Source organism: Adiantum capillus-veneris, chromosome 17 (assembly GCF_014529385.1).
Source record: "Adiantum capillus-veneris isolate H3 chromosome 17, ASM1452938v2, whole genome shotgun sequence".
In the NCBI taxonomy this organism is placed as follows: Eukaryota; Viridiplantae; Streptophyta; class Polypodiopsida; order Polypodiales; family Pteridaceae; genus Adiantum; species Adiantum capillus-veneris.
In genome coordinates this window covers 15861708-15875570 of record NC_140947.1, presented here as the reverse complement: position 1 = coordinate 15875570, position 13863 = coordinate 15861708, and positions in this window count along the sequence as shown.

The window sequence follows — 13863 nt, the reverse complement described above, 5'->3', positions numbered from 1 at the left end:
TTTTATCACTCCCTCCCTAAGAGGGGGTTTTCATGGGGTGGGGACGAGAGAAGAGGGGTATGGGAGCTTGGCTTGTGAAAAGCCCCCATCAATGGGAAGAGGTATTTGTTGATTTTTTGATAGCAGCTTTCCTTTTGAGTACTCGAAGTCGAGCTTCCTCTTGGGCTTCATCAATGACCTGCTGTTGTTTTATCTTTCATTGCTTTGTTGCAGGTATCTTTTCTAGCAATTCATTGGTTAGTGGCAAATTTTACTTCCTTAAACGGTATCTACTAATCCAATTAGCCATTGGTTCACTATCTAGAGTGGACAACTTAACTGCTCCACTTAGAGATACGTCTTCAATGATAAACGATTCGTTTTCCTTTTTCTTAAACTTGGGAATATGTTGCTTAAGGGAATAGACTAAAACTAAGTCCCCTTTTTTGAAGATTTTTGTAACTAGATGGGAATCAAAAAACTGTTTTTGTTTCCACTTTTGTGCATAGATGTGAGCTATAGCTATTAGCCTTTGCTCATCAAGATTTTCTAAATCTTCAAGCCTCTCTAATAGTTCCTGTCCAGTCCACTCAAGATCCTTAGCTACCCTTAGTGTCGGCAATAGAAATTCTATTGAGAGTATGACATCAAGACCATAAACAAGTTTAAAGGGTGTAGCATTTAAAGCTGTCTTGAATGAAAATCTATAAGCCCATAGAGCGGCATGTAGATACATTTTCCAATCAGTCCGTCTTGAACTAACAACTTTGGTCAACACCGAGCTAAGAATTCTATTCGAATACTCAGCTTGTCCATTTGCTTGCGGGTGATAGGGAGCCAATTTGTTATGGATGACCATAAATTCATTAAGCAGATACTCAATTACCTCATTGAGGAAATGATCTCCCCTATCACTGACAATTTCTATTGGCAGTCCATATCTTGTGAACACATTCTCATACAAGAATGCAGTTGTGGTTCTGGCATCATTCTTTTGGGTTGCTTTAGACTCTTCCCACTTGGTCAAATAGTCCGTAGCTACAATGATAAATCGATCTTGGGTTCTATAAGCAGGTGGTTGTATTGGCCCAACAAAGTCTATACCCCATTTTGCAAAAGCTATAGCCCCCATGATTGGTCTTAAAGGCATTCTATCTACACGGGTTGGAATTTAAGATCATTGACATGAATTAACCTTCGAACATATTCCTTGGCATCTGCAAAAAGTATTGGCCACTATACGCCTACCATTAAGATTACTCTTGCGGTGGTTTCACTAGAAAAGTGACCTCCAACTAATCCAACATTTGCTTGTTTTATAATGGGAAGATATTCGTCTTCATTTTCACAAAGACGCAGATGTTGATTCTTTCCTCTCCGATATGACTAGTTTCCAATAAGAGCATAGTCTCTTGCTTTAGTTTCAGTTGCTCTTTGGTGGCGTTTACTCATATTCTCAGGATATGTTCGGCTTGATAAGCAAGTAACTAGATAGTTACTCCACTTAGAAACAAGTGATATTTGGAACAATGTCACATAAGATATGGGTGTGTGTTTATGGCATTGAGGACATTTTTTTACAAATGAGTGAATGTCACTCCTCATAGTTGGCCAAAATACTCCAAGTCTCAAGATTCGTTGCATAGTTTGGTCTTCTGCAAAGTGAAGTCCCACTATGGTAATATGTGCTTGACTTAGGTATTGGTTTTTCTCTTCAGGATTAATACACAAAAGCAAGATTCCATCTCTGATTTCTTTTGTATAGCCTTCCATCTAGTAATTGATGCATAGCCGATTGCTCAACTAATCCGATTATAATAGGAAATGGTATTTGAGAATCCACTGGAGCTATGGTCATCAATGGTACCATATTTTTCGACCATTGGGGTATCATTTCCACAAAGAACAGATATGCATCCGGTAGATCATCGTCTATTCCCTTGGGTGGTTCTCTTGAAACAATCCTTGATAAATGATCTGCTCTTTGGTGAGTGGTGCCCTTTATCACAATTACAGTGAAATCAAATTCCAAAAGAATGATGAAACATCTCACTATTCTTCCTGTGTTGCATGGCTTGTTGACCAAGTACAATAAGGCTTGGTGGTCCACAAATAACACAAATTTGTTAGCTAATAGGTAATTTCTATACTTTTTTACGGCATAGATCATTCCTAATCCTTCCCTTTTGGTGGTTGTATAGTTTCTCTCTGCCATATTCAATTGTCTACTAGCATAAGAAATGGGAAAATCAAATTTTCTGTCTCTTGGTTGAGCTAGTATACACCCAATGGCAAAATTGGAAGCATCTACATGTATGTGGAATATCTTATTCCAATCTGGTTCTTTCAATATTAAAGCTAAAGTGAGAGCTTACTTAAGCTTCATGAAGGATTCTTCACACTCATCAGTCTATTCAAAGAGTGTTATCAAGTTGTACATGGGTTTTGCAATTATAGCGTACATATAAATGAATTTTTTGTAATATCTGTAATGTCCCATGAAAGCTTGAACCCCTTTGACTATTGTCAGTCTAAGAAAATAAGCAAAAACATGAATTTTATTCATATCGGTAGCTATACCATTTCTAGACACTCTATGTCCAAGAATTTTTCCTTGTCTACCCATAAATGTGCACTTTTTAGGAATTAAGCAAATCTTATAAAGTCTACATTTTTTAAAGACCTTTTTGAGGTGTTAAAAATGATCAGCCCGAATTGATGAATGTACACATAGATCATCCATATATAAATGATCAGCCTGAATTGATGAATGTACACATAGATCATCCATATATAAATGATCAGCCCGAATTGATGAATGTACACATAGATCATCCATATATACTTCCAAGAAGTTCCAAAGATATTCTTTAAAAGCATGGCTCATCAATCTTTGAAAGGTGGCAGGAGCATTAGTTAACCCAAAAGGCATAACCTGATAGGCAAAAATATCCCATTCAGTTGCAAAGGCAGTTTTATGCTGATCTTTGGGGTCAACCAAAATTCGATTGTATCTCGAAAAGCCATCTAAAAAGCTATAAGTTTCTTTTCGTGCAACTTGTTCTAAAACATGCTTAGTGATTGGAAGAGGAAAGTTGTCTCTAATGGTAGTTGCATTCACTTTCTTGAGATTGATATACACCTTTACCTTCCCTTTCTTGAGATTGATATATACATCTTTACCTTCCTCCTCGGTGGATTCCATTTCAGTTGTATATATCTCCTTTAGAGCTTTCTTCAACTCTTGATATGTCTTTTTTTGTTCAACTCGTGTCATGGTTGAATCCTTGTCCTGGTATTTAGGATTTGCTTGAGTTTCCTTTCTCATTTTTCTCAATGTTTTTGATATTTCTTGCTTTTCGTTTAAAGGATATCTACCTGTGATTTTGTCTTTGACACAATCATGTGCATCTATTTGCATCAAAAATTGTGTTCTACTAGAGAGTGATGACATATGTCTAGCTTTTAAGTTTCTTGTGTTTCTTTTTCTTTTATACCATTTTTGTCTTCTTGGTTTTTGGTTTGGAAAGTCAAAAACTTTTCTCCCCTCCTTTCATGAGTAGTTTAGCTGTCACATCTTCTTTTTCCGACCCCGAATCATCTGAAGTAGCTAAATGTTCTTCCAACTCGTCTGTTGCATCATAGTAGAGGTCTGAAAAGACTTGTTTAGATTTCATTAAGTCCTTGGATTCTTGAATTTTGTCTTCAATGTGAAGGGTTGAGATTATTTGTATGGCAATTATGTCGTAGATATCCTCATTGCAAAATTGAGTAAGCATAGACGTATTTACACATACATCCATTGTTGCCAAAATTTGAGTCCACTCAAATGGCTCAAACAAATACTCTAGAAAGGGTTCAGGTACATAGGATTCATCTGTGCAATCCCTTTCTAAGATACATTCTTCTCGTTTTAAGCTTCCATTTTCTGAGGCTCCGCACATCCAAATAGGTGTGTCTTTATTCAACCAAGATGGAAGCTTAGTTTTAGCCAAAGAGATTGAGTCAAATTCTTGTATGGGTGTTTTCATGACATCTCTATAAGTGTGATCTTTTAGATTAACCCTTGTTATTGATCCCACTTGCTTCAAGTACAGATAATTGTTTCCCCAATCCTGGATGAGTTGTACTTATCGCATGAAAGGTCTTCCTAAGATGATTTCATAATTGAGTTTCTTTCCAAAGTCCACTATTTCAAAAGTGTGTTAATAATCAATTCCACAAGAACTAACTATCACTTTTTCAAGCAGTCCTAAGGGTTTTTTGATGTGTCCATCAGCCAATTGCAATTTCATTCGAGTCCGTCTAATGGCTGGTTTTCCCCATGAATTCCATACTGCTTTCATGGCTATGGCTATGCCTGCCCCACTATCCAGTATTGCCATGGTTTGTTCATTGGAACGGATCTAATCTCTTTGTTATCCAATTCGTGTTTCAATTTTCCCAAAACAAAATCAATTAGCCCTGTTAACCCCACCTTCTCTAGAGTTTTTTGTAGATTAGTCCATAAATATGCTCTGATTTTTAACAGTTCTCCTAAAGTAAGAGTGCATTGAATGGGTGTAGACATGATTGAATGGATGTTATCTACCTCTGAGTCTGTTCCGCTCTCGTTATCTAAGTGGTTTTACACACTGTAGATTCGTCTTCATTATCTCCCAGATAAGAGGGTAGTGTTTTTAGAGTCATTGGTTTAGACATTCCTGAAGCTTCAGAGTTGCAATCCCCATACAAAAAATTGTACATCCATGTCCATATCAGGAGGTAGATTGTCTAACCAAACTTCCTCTATAGGAGTTGACTTCAAAGTTAGGCTCCCATCATTAATCTCTCTAACTTTTCCCATAAGTGTCATGACCAGTCTTCTTCTATGAACGGAATTCCATCTAAGGCATCTTCATTGTCGGCCACTATGAGTTCTGGCTCTTTAGTTTCAAGGTGGGGTTCTACCACCACTTTGGATTTCTCTTTATTCGTTCCTACCACAAGCTCCTCAGGTTTTGCCAAACTCTCAAACTTGAGTTTTTGTTTTTCCAGCATCTCTTAAGTAATTCTTACCAGATTTTGATAAGCTTCAAGCTTAGTTGCTTCCATATCTTGAGAAGGATAGTTTTTCCATTTGTTTTCCATGTTTTGGCATGCTTTAAGTCCCGCTTGGTAAGCTTCCAAAGCTGCATTGGCTCAAAAATTTTGTCTACCAAAATTGATCCTCCAGATTTCATTGTGGTTTCCTTGATTTCAATTCCAATTTCTTTCATTTTTTCCTGGAATAGTTTCTCTACTTTCTCATCAATTTTAGCCCTTTGTTTCTGTTTTCTCATCTCATACCTTTTGCTTCTGCTTCTCTTGGTCTTTTGAGAGAAAATTTTAGTATTCTCCAAATCATCAGAGGAGTTATGTTTCTTTTCCTTAGCCTGGGCTCTGGTGATTACTTTGATTAAAACAATAGGTTCACTCTCAGATGAGCTACTAGGTATCACTTGGACTACGTTCACTACTGTTTTACCCTTGTTTAAAGGATTTTTTGGACAATCTTCCAGGAAAGTGTCCTCCCCTTTTACAACATTGTGTACAAAAAGATTCAGCCGGCTTAATGTTCTGGTCAGGCTCTGGACATTCATTTTTCCAGTGATCATCTACATCATAGTTATGACAATTTTTAGTTCTTGGCTTAATCATGGTCTTACCATCGGAGGTCTAACACCTTGATTAGCTACATAGAACATCGGTGTAAGCTCTCGTGTAGTATAAGTCACAGGTTCTTCCATTGGTGGTGGATGTGAATTATACCAATCTCCTTCTACCATTACTATAGATAGACTAGGCTCAGCATAGGGTATAACAGGCACTAGTGCTTGTTCATCTATGACTTCCTTTGAATGCATGTACTTTATAGGCACTACATTATGTCCAGGATATGGAGGTTGCTGACCCAACATGGGTTGAGGTCTTTACATACCCATTGGTGGTCTTTGATCTGGGGCCATATTAGGTTGATATATATACAAGGGTTGTCCTTGTGGCCCCATAGGCACATATTAAACATTTCCATCATACTTTGGTCGATAATAGCACTCATTGGTTTCATGGTTGGTCCACTTACCCTTGATTGCACACCATTTTTGTGGCCTACTTGGTTGTCCCTATTGAGGTATCTCTTGCCTTTGTCCCCTCATAGGTGCTTTTTGCATGTTACTCATCGTTTCATTCATCCTTTAGAGCATGTCTTATATGGCTATAAGCGGTGTTGCAGTAGTAGTTCCCACTTTTGCTAGTTTGGTGGATGCTGTTTTCTCACTTAGATTATCCTTAGGGACATCTTCTTCATTGAAAAGAGTCACAATTGTCTCCTAAGTCGATAGCATCTAACACACACTCTTCTAGGGTCATATGTTTCTTGCTATACAATATAGCATGAATTTCTTTGTTTAGCAGTCCCTTTAGAAACAATGATACTAGTCTTTCTTCTGCAGGTATTTCTAGTTCTAAAAATCTTGCACTGTATTGTTTCATTCTAGTTGCACAATCCCTAACAGATTCACCTTGTTTCTGTTTGAAGCTATAGATGTGAGCTACAATATTATGTTTGATCCCGTTTTGAAACATGCAACTACAAATCCTTGAGCTAATGTATTTAAGTCCATGATTGACCTTGGTGGAATGTTTTGGAACCATGTCAGTGCTTTTCCTTCTAATGTCATTCCAAATCCCTTAAACTGAATACGAAAATCAAATATGCGTTATGCTCTTAACACTTGTTTAAAGCTTGCTAAGTGGTCATATGGATCCCTAGATCCACTGTATTTTCTGACCCTTTTTTAAAAATTAGCTGGTCTAACACGCCTATTTGGCTCAACTCCTGGTCTCATGGCAGTTGGTCCTATTTCGAGTCCTTCAAACCAGTCTGTTCGAAATAGTGACTCATGTAGTCTTCGACTGGCCTTCGTTTCACCCAATTTTCTTCGTGATGAGGTAGTTTTGGATTTTCTAACCTTGCTCTCAAAAGATCTCTCGTGGAGTTCCTCTCTTGAAATAGTTTCTGGTCCTTGGCCCAATATCTAATCCCTTATGGAGTATCCTTAGTATTTGATTTGTTCCACCTCTTCAGGACTCATCATAACAAAATTATTGTTATAACAATCCCTAAATAGGTAGGTTGGTAGATCTGTTAAACCCTTGTCTTTGATTTTGAAGATATAGATGATCTTGATGGGTATTAACTGTCCTGATTTGGCATGAGAAGTCCATCAAATATCTTTGAAATTTCTATCCTCCCAACAATAGACTCCGATCCATAGAATTCCTCCCCCCTCCTCCCCTATATAAAGAGGGGTCACCATCACACTAAAGACACACACAACATCACCAAAGAACACACTATGCACTGTGTGTGCCTAGTGTACACACACACACCCACACCATCACCATCACCGCAATCACCATGCTTGTCTTGAGCATGAACTCTACACGCTTGGCTATGGAAGATGAAGGGCAACTAAATGAAGGATGATGGCCATAACCCTCGTGCGAGTCTTCGCCATCAACTCCCACCTATCCGCCATGTGCTCTACCACTCTCTCCCTTCTCATTCCCCTACCCTATGCTCCCCATTTCATCGCCTTATTCTCTAAATAAATCTTGAGGTTTTGTGAGTATGTTTTCTTGCAATGTTTTGCCCATGTGAGGTGTACGGAATCGCCACCTAATCTTGTGTTTGGAGTGAGCTTGTGTATGTGTGAAGGGTGTGCGGATTCGCCATCCTTTTGTGGTGCCTAAGTACTAAGCCGCTATACCCCCTCCCTCACTCTCTCTCTCTCTCTCTCTCTCTCTCTCTCTCTCTCACTCTCACTCTCACTTGATCTCATTCCCTTTCCTCTTCATCATTACTCCCAAGCATCCATCTCTCTTGGATGAAAACTTTGTTATGGTGGTGTGTTGTTTGCGTCCTAGCCGCTGAAGCTAGGTGGTGCCCCCTGTTTGCTTTACCATGACAGGCTCGAGGCGCTCCATTCGATCCCCGGTGTTTTAGAGGCTGTCGGGGGTTCGGGGTTCGCTTTGCTCCCGTCATTTTGGTGCCCCCACTGAGGATCTTTTCATGAAACCCTTCAGTTTACAAAACTGAAACCCCTAAACTATTGTGAATGGATGAATGGCTAGCAGGATTTGCTAATTGGACGACAGAAGAAGAAGAGCTCCAAGCACAACTAGACGAACTCCGCATCTCCATCGAAGCTCGAGTGCCAGGCGTAACGATAATCGATTTGCAGTGGGAGAGTCAACCAACACGCCAAACCCAGTGGATATACATAGGCCAAGTGCCAAGAAGAAGAAGGAGAAGGTCGAAACCATGTCCGCAACCTACAACCAACCCACAACAACAAAATGGAAGGAGCTCTACACAATAGAGAATCAACACTATTGTACTTTGAGAATCGGGTAGCTCAAGTCACCGAGGTAATTATCACAGTCAGTTTTCAAGTCGCACCTGATGCTGCAGCACAGATAACGGAATCATTGGCTCACACTCTCACTAGAGAAACTAGGGATCTACTGAGTTTGTTTCAGGAAAGAACACCACCCTCTCCCACAAGCTTGGACAGTGACTAAGCACCTCTAAGCTTCACATGAATCCGTACAACCTACCTCAAGACAGATTACACATACCAACACGTGTACGCTCAATCAAGGTGATACTGGATTTGAAGGCTCACTACCAGCACGTCATTGACACCATGCTGGGTGGGGAGCAATTTTTTGAGGTTCTGGCATCAGATCAACCATTTGTCCTACCTTTGGTACAAGGCAATGTACCGTTTGAAGTTTTAATCTATGTCCTAGTATAAGAGGGTATACACGCCTCCTTGTAAAGAAGAAAAAAACTTTTGTAAGTTAAGCAGTGTGTCTTTCTAGCTCTCTCTCAGTAATCATGGCAAGTGTAGCATTTCCAACATTTAAAGGAAAGAAGGGGGAGGATTTGGTAACAGACTTCCTAGATGACTTTGAAGTAGCATGTGTAGTGAGCAACAAAGATACGGATGAATCCTGGGTTAGAACTTTTAAGCATCTCATGAAGCTAGAAGCTAGGTCATGGTACAATGCACTTCCACAAGCAACCAAGGATGACTGGGAACCCTTAAAAACCGATTTTAAGAGGCGCTTTGGGGGAGGTACCACTTCAGAAAAGTTGTGGGACAAGTTGAGAGACTTGAAGCAGGAGGGTCTTTTAGAATATGCCACCTATGAGTCCAAATTTGTGGATTTGTGGGAACGGTGGGTTGAGTCATTGGCAAGGGGGGAAGCCGCACCCGATTTCCTAAAAAAAGATCGGTTCATGCATAGCTTATGGCCGCTTCTCAAGGAGAAGGTGAAAGGTAGATTCCCGGCTACGTACGAGTTAGCCGTTGAGATTGCTCGCCTTAAGGACAAGAAGCTGCGAATGAAAGCCAAAGAAACCGAGTCAACAGAAGCAGGAACATCGCGTCGACCAGCAACTACGACAACCACCATACCACCACCACCAGCTCTTGGGGTAAGAGATGACCAACAAGATATGTTGGCCCATATTACTGACCAACTGCAGAATTTGTCTGTCCACTTAATACAACAAGGGAGTCAAGAAAGAGATCAAGACCCTGGAAGAGCATGATGACAAAACAGGGAGTATCATTGCTACAACTGCGGAGAAGACGGTCACGGTATGTACTACTGTCCCAAACCACGACAAAACTATAATAGAGGAGGTAGGAGGAACCAATTGTCACCCCCTAGAGAAAGAACACCCCCACCCCGAGCACCACCCCCACTAACACAAATTCTACGTCCACCCCAGACACCACTACAAGCATCCATTCCACCTCTTCCACCAGCCCCACCACCTGATCGCCCTGTAAACATCATAAGGCTAGAAGAGAAAGGAAAAGCCGTAGTAGTGGATCCACCCAGAGTAAAGGAGAGGGACAAGGGTAAGGAGAAGGTAACCTTTTTAGAACCACTTGAAGCCATGATTGTGAAAAGAGCTAGGAGGGAGAAAGCTACACAATTAGATGATGAGAGAAGCATGAGAGGAGAAACTAGCAAGAGGCCATCCAGGCCATGACGGAAATTGGGCATCACCGACTTCCAGCTAGGGGAAAGTTCTAAGCCCTATGATCTAACATTGGATGTGGCAGAGCAAGGACCGAAGATTACATGGCCACAGCTGCTACATCTAGCACCGAAAGTAAGGCGACAATGGTCCAAAATGGTAAGTACAAGACGCTCCAAAACAAAGGTAGCCGGAGCAATTTCGGGTTGCAACATGGATGACATCCTTCCAATTGTCGACGTAAACATAAAAGGAAAGAGGGTTGGAAACACCTACATTGATGGAGGTGCACAAGTCTGTGTAATGAGCGAAGCTATGATGCTTCGATTAGGGCTCGAGGTTGACAGGCCTTCTCCATGCAAGGCAAAGATGGCAAACAACGCAAAAGTTAAGTGTGTGGGTGTGGTAAGTGCCGTGAAAATAAAAGCTTTCAACACTGAGGTAGAGGTAGATGTTTTTGTAATGCCTACTAAGGGGGAGGGCTATCCACTAATCTTGGGAAGGCCATGGTTGATGGCCATGAAGGCAAAACAGGACTGGGGTACTGGCCTTCTACGCATGACCGGTAAGAAATGGGATACAATCTACTATGACATGAGGATTGGAAAGCAGAAGCAAATGAATCTGGAAACATCGGTAGATGAAACCACTAGCGAATCTTCCAGTTCGGAGGAGGAGACCACATCCATCGACAAAAGTGACAGTTCCATTGATGTGATGGGTATCATTATGAAGGATCCACAAAGGGTAAGCACAACTGGTGATCCATCACCAAAAGGGCAACCCAATGAAGAGGAGAGCAAATCACCTGGCCTAGGAGGAAGTAGGTTGAAGGGTATGTTGTCTACGGAATTAACACTTGAGGAGAAAGATAGTGTTTTGCAAATGTTGATGGGATTTCCTAACCTGTTCATTGACAATTATGAAAGAATCACAGGCATTACAGTGGTGGAACATCATATTAAGCTGAAGGAAGGGGTAAAACTAGTTGTGCAAAAGCTACGACGACTGGGGGTCATACAAGAAAAGGCACTCTTGGCCGAGGTAAGGAAACTGCTGGAGGCGGGATTCATCTATCCTGTAGAAAACTCAGAATGGGTGTCACCCGTAGTGGTGACGCCTAAAAATAATGGTAAGTGGAGGGTCTGTGTTGACTACAAACCACTAAATGCAGCTACAAAGAGAGACCACTTTCCTCTCCCTTTCTTGGATGAAATTTTGAATGAAGTAGCAGGTTTTGAATGCTATACCGTCTGTGATGGTTATTCTGGATACTTTCAAATATGCATAGCCTTGGAAGATCAGCTAAAAACCACTTTTATCACGCCATGGGGTTGTTTTGCATACAGGGTTATGCCATTTGGTCTCACAAATGCACCTGCCACATTACAAAGATATGTCACATATGTTTTTCAACCGTTCTTTGGAACATCCATAAGAGTGTTCATTGATGATTTTTGTATATATAGCTCCCGTATTTCACATTTAGAAAAGGTAACTGAAGGTTTGGCCAGGTTGCAGAGCCTAGGTGGGCAATTAAATGTGGATAAGTGCCACATTGGGGAGAGTAAAGTCATTCTACTAGGCCATGAAATTTCAGCAAAAGGTATCAACGCTGACCCAAGTAAGGTGTCCGCACTCATAGCCCTACCTTCACCAACGACCGCACGTCAACTGGTCTCTTTTCTACAGAAGGTGAGGTACTTAAGTAGATTCATACATCTACTATCACAACTTGTTCTACCACTGCAACAACTCACTCAAAGATCAACTTTCACTTGGGACGAGGAAAGCGAACATCACTACAACAAGGTAAAGGAGGTCTTAGCCACTCTGCCAACTATCTCACCACCTAAGTGGGATGAAAAATTCTATGTCACCTCAAGTGTTGGTGATGACTCATTGGGGGCTGTGCTACTCCAAAAGGATACGGCGACATCTTTCATGAGGCCAATCTACTTCTCTAGTCGAATGATGAAAGCAAGAGAGAAAGGTTTCACCCATGTGGAACACTTAGTCCTAGCTCTTAGATTTGCAACTACAAAGTTTAGGTCATATTTGCTGCCTAAGCAATTTGTGATTCTAACCACGGATGAAATATTTCCCTATGTTGTACAACACATGGATGTGTCTGCTAGAATTACTAAATGGCTAGTTCGTCTGCAAGAGTTTGACTACACGGTACAGGTAGAAAGCACGACAAGGGCAAGTTTGGGGGGACTCATGACCTACCAAGTCTTTGAAAGGAAGGAGAAGAAATCTAAGGAAGGAGAAGTCCGATTACCTCCAGTACCACCGATGGTAGAAGGAGCATACTCTCTCTACTTTGATGGAGCCTACAAGCGAGCGTCCGACAAAGCAGCTGCAGGCATAGTGGTCTTTGATGACAAAGGGACAAAGGTATTTTCGTTGGGCCAATTGTTAGATTCACATTCTAACAATGAAGCTGAGTATGCAGCACTAACCAAGGGTCTACAATGGTGTGTCTCACAAGGTGTACAACGACTTAATGTATTTGGGGATGCTCTACTTCTGGTAAGGCAAGTAAATGGAGCATGGACATGCAAGAATCCTAGTTTAAGGACTCACTTAAGTGGTGTAAAAAACTTGTTGGGTAAGTTTGAAGAAGTTCAAATACACCATATCCCAAGGGCTCAAAACCAAGAAGCAGATGCCCTAGCAACTGAAAGACTACAGGAAGTGGTGGTTGGAGCAATAAAACTAAAGCTCCCTCTATTTCAAGGAAGTGATGCCTTGCCTGACATCATGCATTTTTTGGAAACAGGGGAATGCCCATCAGATTTAACAAAGGGACAGAAGCAATGGCTGATGCGGAAGGCCACAAGGTATCGACTCATCAATGACGGTTTGTACTGTAAGGGTAAGGACCAAATACTCAGGAAGGTCCCTCCCTCTCAGGAAATCACGGGAGTAATTGCTAGTTGTCACGACGGGGTTTGTGGTGGTCACTTTGCCCTAGACATAACAAGTAGGAAAATCTTGCAGGCAAGCTTCATATGGCCTAGCCTCAACCGTGATGTACACCACTGGTGCAAAACGTGTAAGTTTTGTCAAAAGGCCGGCACTAGGTCACTTATGCCTGAACCACAGACACCTATTCTCTCATATGGCCCATTTGAAAAATGGGGTATCGATGCCATTGGGCCATTACCTAGGGCCAACTCAGGAAAATTCTACATTATCATGGGGGTCGACTACATGACTAGATGGGCAGAGGCTACAGCCACCACTAGAATCACAGCGGTAGAGGTAGCTAAATTTATCTACGAGCACATATGCTGTAGGTTTGGCACACCTTTAGAGATCATCTCTGATAGAGGGCCAGGTTTCAGAGCAGACTTGGTAGGAGAATTAATGTAGAAACTGGGCATTACAAGGAGGCACTCTTCACCATATTACCCTCAATGTAATGGCCTAGTTGAAAAGGTAAATGGAATGGTTTCTAAAATTATTACCAAGTAGGTAAACAATCATCCTGGAGACTGGGATAAGTATCTACTACCAGCTTTATGGGCCTACAGAACTTCATTTCGTACATCCTTGGGATTCACACCGTACCATCTAGTATTTGGTAAGGAAGCAATCTTGCCCATTGAAGTGCAACTACAAAGTCTCAGAGTAATGGCAAGCCAGCTTCAACAGCCCAACATGCATTTGAGAGATCACATCATCAACTTGGAAAGACTGCAGATGGACAGAGAAGAAGCAATAAATTATTATGCAGCACAAGCAGAGCATAGACGGCTTAGCTTTAACGAGCATCTCCGGAAAAAAGAATT